The following is an 8916-nucleotide window of genomic DNA, read 5'->3' on the forward strand; positions in this document are numbered from 1 at the left end:
CCGATCCATGCTGCCTCTCGATGAATAGTGAGCATTGTTGGGGGGGGGGGCGGTTGGATATACAGTTCCCGGTGGGGGGTTGGATGAACAGGAACCCGTGGTAGTAGAGGCCATTGCCGCTAGATGAACAGTACACCGATCGATCGAGCCGGCGGATGAACAGGACCCCGTGGAGGGCTGGATGAACATGACGACCCCGTGGACGGCTGGTTGAATAGTGGCCGGTGGAGGGCTGGATGAATAGTAGCCCGTGTAGGGGGTGGTTGAACCGGACCCCGTGGAGGGGCTGGTTGAACAGTAGCCGGTGGAGGAGCGGTCGAGGCTGGATGAACAGGAGCCCGTGGATGAATAGTCGCAGGTGGAGGCTGGAGGAGGTCGACGGTGGATGAACAGGTGCCTGTGGAGGCAGTCGACGGTGGATGAATAGTAGCCCGTGGAGGCAGTCGATGGTGGATATGAACAGCATCCCGTGGAGTCCCGTTTTGCGGTACGCCACACCCCTCCCGATCAACAGGACCCCGTTTCGACCGTAGGAGGTCCGTTTCCTCCGTTTTGTGGTACGCCAGACCCCTCCCGATGAACAGGATCCCGTTTCGACCGTGGCCGGTCGAACACAAGGCCGTTGAATAGAGGGGTAGTGAATAGGCGCTTTAAAATAATTATGGTTTAGGCTTGAACAAATGTGGAATAAACCTAGCGGTTAATTTGACAAGCACAAAACCTACAACAACTAGGCTCACCTATGTGCACCAACAACTTATGCTAAGCAAGATAAACAACTAAGTGATAGCAAGATATATGACAAGAAACAATATGGCTATCACAAAGTAAAGTGCATAAGTAAAGGGTTCGGATAAGAGATAACCGAGGCACGCGGAGACGACGATGTATCCCGAAGTTCACACCCTTGCGGATGCTAATCTCCGTTTGGAGCGGTGTGGAGGCACAATGCTCCCCAAGAAGCCACTAGGGCCACCGTAATCTCCTCACGCCCTCGCACAATGCAAGATGTCGTGATTCCACTAAGGGACCCTTGAGGGCGGTCACCGAACCCGTACAAATGGCAACCCTTGGGGGCGGTCACCGAACCCTTACACTTTGGAAACCCTTGGGGACGGTCACCGGTACACGTCAAATTGCTCGGGGCGATCTCCACAACCTAATTGGAGACCCCGACGCTTGCCCGGAGCTTTACACCACAATGATTGAGCTCCGAACACCACCAACCGTCTAGGGCGCCCAAGCACCCAAGAGGAACAAGCTCAAGGGTACCAAGCACCCAAGAGTAATAAGCTTCTCAACTTGTAACTTCCACGTATCACCGTGGAGAACTCAAACCGATGCACAAATGCAATGGCAAGGGCACACGGAGTGCCCAAGTCCTTCTCTCTCAAATCCCACTGAAGCAACTAATGCTAGGGAGGAAAATGAGAGGTAGAACAAGAAGGAGAACACCAAGAACTCCAAGATCTAGATCCAAGGGGTTCCCCTCACATAGAGGAGAGAGTGATTGGTGGAAATGTAGATCTAGATCTCCTCTCTCTTTTCCCTCAAAAACTAGCAAGAATCCATGGAGGGATTGAGAGTTAGCAAGCTCAAAGAAGGTCAACAATGGGGGAAGAACACGAGCTCAAAGAGATAAGGTTCATTGGGGAAGAAGACCCCCTTTTATAGGAGGGGGGAAATCCAACCGTTATGCGCTCAGCTCGCACACGAGCGGTACTACCGCTCGGGCAGAAGAAGCAGTGAAAAGGAGCAACAAAACAAGTGTTGGAAATATGCCCTAGAGGCAATAATAAAATGGTTATTATTATATTTCCTTGTTCATGATAATTGTCTATTGTTCATGCTATAATTGTGTTATCCGGAAATCATAATACATGTATGAATACATAGACCACAACATGTCCCTAGTGAGCCTCTAGTTGACTAGCTAGTTGATCAACAGATAGTCATGGTTTCCTGACTATGGACATTGGATGTCATTGATAACGGGATCACATCATTAGGAGAATGATGTGATGGACAAGACCCAATCCTAAGCATAGCACAAGATCGTGTAGTTCGTTTGCTAGAGCTTTTCCAAATGTCAAGTATCATTTCCTCAGACCATGAGATTGTGCAACTCCCGGATACCATAGGAGTGCTTTGGGTGTGCCAAACGTCACAACGTAACTGGGTGGCTATAAAGGTGCACTACGGGTATCTCCGAAAGTGTCTGTTAGGTTGGCACGAATCGAGACTGGGATTTGTCACTCCGTATGACGGAGAGGTATCTCTGGGCCCACTCGGTAATGCATCATCATAATGAGCTCAATGTGACCAAGTGTTTGGTCACGGGATCATGCATTACGGTACGAGTAAAGTGACTTGCCGGTAACGAGATTGAACAAGGTATTGGGGTACCGACGATCGAATCTCGGGCAAGTAACGTACCGATTGACAAAGGGAATTGTATACGGGATTTATTGAATCCTCGACATCGCGGTTCATCCGATGAGATCATCGTGGAACATGTGGGAGCCAACATGGGTATCCAGATCCCGCTGTTGGTTATTGACCGGAGAGTCGTCTCGGTCATGTCTGCATGTCTCCCGAACCCGTAGGGTCTGCACACTTAAGGTTCGGTGACGCTAGGGTTGTAGAGATATTAGTATGCGGAAATCCGAAAGTTGTTCGGAGTCCCGGATGAGATCTCGGATGTCACGAGGAGTTCCGGAGGTAAAGATTTATATATGGGAAGTCCTATTTTGGCCACCGGAAAATGTTCGGGATTTTTCGGTATTGTACCGGGAAGGTTCTAGAAGGTTCCGGAGTGGGGCCCACCTGCATGGGGGGACCCACATGAACGTGGGTAGTGGGGGAAAGGCCCCACACCCCTGGTCAAGGCGCACCAAGACCCCCCCTTAGAAGGAATAAGATCATATCCCGAAGGGATAAGATCAAGATCCCTAAAAAAGGGGGATAACAATCGGTGGGGAAGGGAAATGATGGGATTTCTTTCCCCCACCTTTGCCAACGCCCCAATGGACTTGGAGGGCAAGAAACCAGCCCCCTCCACCCCTATATATAGTGGGGAGGTGCATGGGAGCTGTATCCCTGCCCCTGGCGCCTCCCTCTCCCTCCCGTGACACCTCTCCCTCTCGCTGAGCTTGGCGAAGCCCTGCCGAGATCCCCGCTGCTTCCACCACCACGCCATCGTGCTGCTGGATCTCCATCAACCTCTCCCTCCCCCTTGCTGGATCAAGAAGGAGGAGACGTCTTCCCCAACCGTACGTGTGTTGAACACGGAGGTGCCGTCCGTTCGGCGCTCGGTCATCGGTGATTTGGATCACGACGAGTACGACTCCATCAACCCCGTTCACTTGAACGCTTGCGCTCGCGATCTACAAGGGTATCTAGATGCACTCTTTTCCCTCTCGTTGCTAGAAGACTCCATAGATTGTTCCTGGTGATGCGTAGAAATTTTTTAATTTCTGCAACGATCTCCAACAGTGGTATGAGAGCCAGGTCTATGCGTAGTTTCTATGCACGAGTAGAACACAAACTTGTTGTGGGCGTAGATGTTGTCAATTTTCTTGCCACTACTAGTCTTATCTTGTTTCGGCGGCATCGTGGGATGAAGCGGCCCAGACTGACCTTACACGTACGCTTACGTGAGACAGGTTCCACCGACTGACATGCACTAGTTGCATAAGGTGGCTAGCGGGTGACTGTCTCTCCCACTTTAGTCGGATCGGATTCGATGAAAAGGGTCTTTATGAAGGGTAAATACAAATTGGCATATCACGTTGTGGTTTTGGCGTAGGTAAGAAACGTTCTTGCTAAGAAACCTATAGCAGCCACGTAAAAACTTGCAACAACAATTAGAGGACGTCTAACTTGTTTTTGCAGCATATGCCGTGTGATGTGATATGGCCAAAAGGATGTGATGAATGATATATGTGATGTATGAGATTGATCATGTTCTTGTAATAGGAATCACGACTTGCATGTCGATGAGCATGACAACCGGCAGGAGCCATAGGAGTTGTCTTAATTTATTTATGACCTGCGTGTCAACATATAACGTCATGTAAATTACTTTACTTTATTGCTAAACCGTTAGCCATAGTAGTATAAGTAATAAATGACGAGACAACTTCATGAAGACACGATGATGGAGATCATGATGATGGAGATCATGGTGTCATGCCGGTGACAACGATGATCATGGCGCCCCGAAGATGGAGATCAAAAGGAGCAAAATGATATTGGCCATATCATGTCACTATTTGATTGCATGTGATGTTTATCATGTTTTACATCTTATTTGCTTAGAACGACGGTAGCTTAAATAAGATGATCCCTCGAAATAATTTCAAGAAAGTGTTCCCCCTAACTATGCACCGTTGCAAAGGTTCGTTGTTTCGAAGCACCACGTGATGATCGGGTGTGATAGATTCTAACGTTCGAACACAACGGGTGTAAGCCAGATTTACACACGCAATACACTTAGGTTAACTTGACGAGCCTAGCATGTACAGTCATGGCCTCGGAACACGGAAGACCGAAAGGTCGAGCATGAGTCGTATAGAAGATACGATCAACATGAAGATGCTCACCGATGTTGACTAGTCCGTCTCACGTGATGATCGGACACGGCCTAGTTGATTCGGATCATGTTTCACTTAGATGACTAGAGGGATGTCTATCTGAGTGGGAGTTCATTGAATAATTTGATTAAATGAACTTAATTATCATGAACTTAGTCTAAAATCTTTACAATATGTCTTGTAGATCAAATGGCCCACGCTAATGTTGCCCTCAACTTCAATGCGTTCCTAGAGAAAACTAAGCTGAAAGATGATGGTAGCAACTATACGGACTGGGTCCGGAACCTGAGGATCATCCTCATAGCTGTCAAGAAAGATTATGTCCTAGAAGCACCGCTAGGTGACGCACCCATCCCAGAGAACCAAGACATTATGAACGCTTGGCAGCAGCGTGCTGATCATTACTCCCTCGTTCAGTGCGGCATGCTTTACAGCTTAGAGCCGGGGCTCCTAAAGCGTTTTGAGCAACACGGAGCATATGAGATGTTCGAAGAGCTGAAAATGGTTTTCCAAGCTCATGCCCGGGTCGAGAGATATGAAGTCTCCGACAAGTTCTTCAGTTGTAAGATGGAGGAAAATAGTTCTGCCAGTGAACACATACTCAAAATGTCTGGGTTACACAACCGCTTGACTCAGCTGGGAGTTAATCTCCCGGATGACGCGGTCATTGACAGAATCCTTCAGTCGCTTCCACCGAGCTACAAGAGCTTTGTGATGAACTTCAATATGGAGGGGATGGAAAAGACCATTCCTGAGGTATATTCAATGCTGAAATCAGCGCAGGTGGAGATCAAAAAGGAACATCAAGTGTTGATGGTGAATAAAACCACTAAGTTCAAGAAAGGCAAGGGTAAGAAGAACTTCAAGAAGGACGGCAAGGGAGTTGCCGCGCCCGGTAAGCCAGTTGCCGAGAAGAAGCCAAAGAATGGACCCAAGCCTGAGACTGAGTGCTTTTATTGCAAGGGAAGTGGTCACTGGAAGCGGAACTGCCCCAAGTACTTAACGGACAGGAAGGCCGGCAACACCAAAGGTATATGTGATATACATGTTATTGATGTGTACCTTACCAGCACTCGTAGTAGCTCCTGGGTATTTGATACCGGTGCGGTTGCTCATATTTGTAACTCAAAGCAGGAGCTGCGGAATAAACGAAGACTGGCAAAGGACGAGGTGATGATGCGCGTCGGGAATGGTTCCAAGGTCGATGTGATCGCCGTCGGCACGCTACCTCTACATTTACCTACGGGATTAGTTTTAAACCTCAATAATTGTTATTTAGTGCCAGCTTTGAGCATGAACATTGTATCAGGATCTCGTTTAATTCGAGATGGCTGCTCATTTAAATCCGAGAATAATGGTTGTTCTATTTATATGAGAGATATGTTTTATGGTCATGCCCCGCTGGTTAATGGTTTATTCTTAATGAATCTCGAACGTAGTGTTACACATATTCATAGTGTGAGTACCAAAAGATGTAAGGTTGATAATGATAGTCCGACATACTTGTGGCACTGCCGTCTTGGTCACATTGGTGTCAAGCACATGAAGAAACTCCATGCTGATGGACTTTTAGAGTCTCTTGATTACGAATCATTTGACACGTGCGAACCATGCCTCATGTGTAAGATGACCAAGACTCCGTTCTCCGGAACAATGGAGCGAGCAACCAACTTATTGGAAAACATACATACTGATGTGTGCGGTCCAATGAGTGTTGAGGCTCGCGGTGGCTATCGTTATGTTCTCACTCTCACTGATGACTTGAGTAGATATGGGTATGTCTACCTAATGAAACACAAGTCTGAGACCTTTGAAAAGTTCAAGGAATTTCAGAGTGAGGTTGAGAATCGACGTGACAGGAAAATAAAATTCTTACGATCAGATCATGGAGGGGAATATTTGAGTCACGAATTTGGTACACACTTAAGGAAATGTGGAATAGTTTCACAACTCACGCCGCCTGGAAAACCTCAGCGAAATGGTGTGTCCGAACGTCGTAATCGCACTCTATTGGATATGGTGCGATCTATGATGTCTCTTACTGATCTACCGCTCTCATTTTGGGGCTATGCTTTAGAGACTGCCACATTCACTTTAAATAGGGCTCCGCCGAAATCCATTGAGACGACACCGTATGAATTATGGTTTGGGAAGAAACCTAAGCTGTCGTTTCTAAAAGTTTGGGGATGCGATGCTTATGTCAAGAAACTTCAACCTGAAAAGCTCGAACCCAAGTCCGAAAAATGCGTCTTCATAGGATACCCTAAGGAAACCATTGGGTATACCTTCTACCTCAGATCCGAAGGCAAGATCTTTGTTGCCAAGAACAGGTCCTTTCTGGAGAAAGAGTTTCTCTCGAAAGAAGTAAGTGGGAGGAAAGTGGAACTTGATGAAGTACTACCTCTTGAACCGGAAAGTAGCGCAGCTCTGGAAGATGTTCCTGTGGTGCCTGCACTGACTAGAGAGGAAGCTAATGATGATGATCAAGGTACTTCGGATCAAGTTACCACTGAACTTCGTAGGTCCACGAGGACACGTTCCACACCAGAGTGGTATGGCAACCCTGTCCTGGAAATCATGTTGTTAGACAACGGTGAACCTTCAAACTATGAAGAAGCAATGGCGGGCCCAGATTCCAACAAATGGCTAGAAGCCATGAAATCCGAGATAGGATCCATGCATGAAAACAAAGTATGGACTTTGACTGACTTGCCCGATGATCGGCGAGCCATAGAAAATAAATGGATCTTTAAGAAGAAGACAGACGCGGATGGTAATGTGACCATCTATAAGGCTCGACTTGTCGCTAAGGGTTATCGACAAGTTCAAGGGGTTGACTACGATGAGACTTTCTCACCCGTATCGAAGCTGAAGTCCGTCTGAATCATGTTAGCAATTGCCACATTCTATGATTATGAGATATGGCAAATGGACGTCAAAACGGCATTCCTTAATGGCTTTCTTAAGGAAGAATTGTATATGATGCAGCCGGAAGGTTTTGTCGATCCTAAGAATGCTAACAAGGTATGCAAGCTCCAGCGCTCCATCTATGGGCTGGTGCAAGCATCTCGGAGTTGGAACATTCGATTTGATGAGATGATCAGAGCGTTTGGGTTTACACAGGCTTATGGAGAAGCCTGTGTTTACAAGAAAGTGAGTGGGAGCTCTGTAGCATTTCTCATATTATATGTGGATGACATACTGTTGATGGGAAATGATATAGAATTCTTAGGAAGCATAAAGGGCTACTTGAACAAGTGTTTTTCAATGAAGGACCTTGGAGAAGCTACTTATATATTAGGCATCAAGATCTATAGAGATAGATCAAGACGCCTCATTGGTCTTTCACAAAGTACGTACCTTGACAAGATATTGAAGAAGTTCAATATGGATCAGTCCAAGAAGGGGTTCTTGCCTGTATTGCAAGGTGTGCAATTGAGCACGGCTCAATGCCCGACCACGGCAGAAGATAAAGAAAAGATGAGTGTTGTCCCCTATGCCTCGGCCATAGGGTCTATTATGTATGCCATGCTGTGTACCAGACCTGATGTAAACCTTGCCGTAAGTTTGGTAGGAAGGTACCAAAGTAATCCCGGCATGGAACACTGGACAGCGGTCAAGAATATCCTGAAGTACCTGAAGAGGACTAAGGATATGTTTCTCGTTTATGGAGGTGACGAAGAGCTCGTCGTAAAGGGTTACGTTGATGCTAGCTTCGACACAGATCTGGATGACTCTAAGTCACAAACCGGATACGTGTATATTTTGAATGGTGGGGCAGTAAGCTGGTGCAGTTGCAAGCAAAGCGTTGTGGCGGGATCTACATGTGAAGCGGAATACATGGCGGCCTCAGAGGCAGCACAAGAAGCAATCTGGGTGAAGGAGTGCATTACCGACCTAGGAGTTATTCCCAATGCGTTGGGCCCGATGACTCTCTTCTGTGACAACACTGGAGCTATTGCCCTTGCCAAGGAGCCCAGGTTTCACAGGAAGACCAGGCATATCAAGCGTCGCTTCAACTCCATTCGTGAAAATGTTCAAAATGGAGACATAGATATTTGTAAAGTACATACGGACCTGAATGTAGCAGATTCGATGACTAAACCTCTCCCTAGAGCAAAACATGATCAACACCAGAACTCTATGGGTGTTCGATTCATCACAATGTAACTAGATTATTGACTCTAGTGCCAGTGGGAGGCTGTTGGAAATATGCCCTAGAGGCAATAATAAAATGGTTATTATTATATTTCCTTGTTCATGATAATTGTCTATTGTTCATGCTATAATTGTATTATCCGGAAATCGTAATACATGTGTG

The sequence above is a fragment of the Triticum aestivum genome, chromosome 3D (assembly GCF_018294505.1).
Source record: "Triticum aestivum cultivar Chinese Spring chromosome 3D, IWGSC CS RefSeq v2.1, whole genome shotgun sequence".
In the NCBI taxonomy this organism is placed as follows: domain Eukaryota; kingdom Viridiplantae; phylum Streptophyta; class Magnoliopsida; order Poales; family Poaceae; genus Triticum; species Triticum aestivum.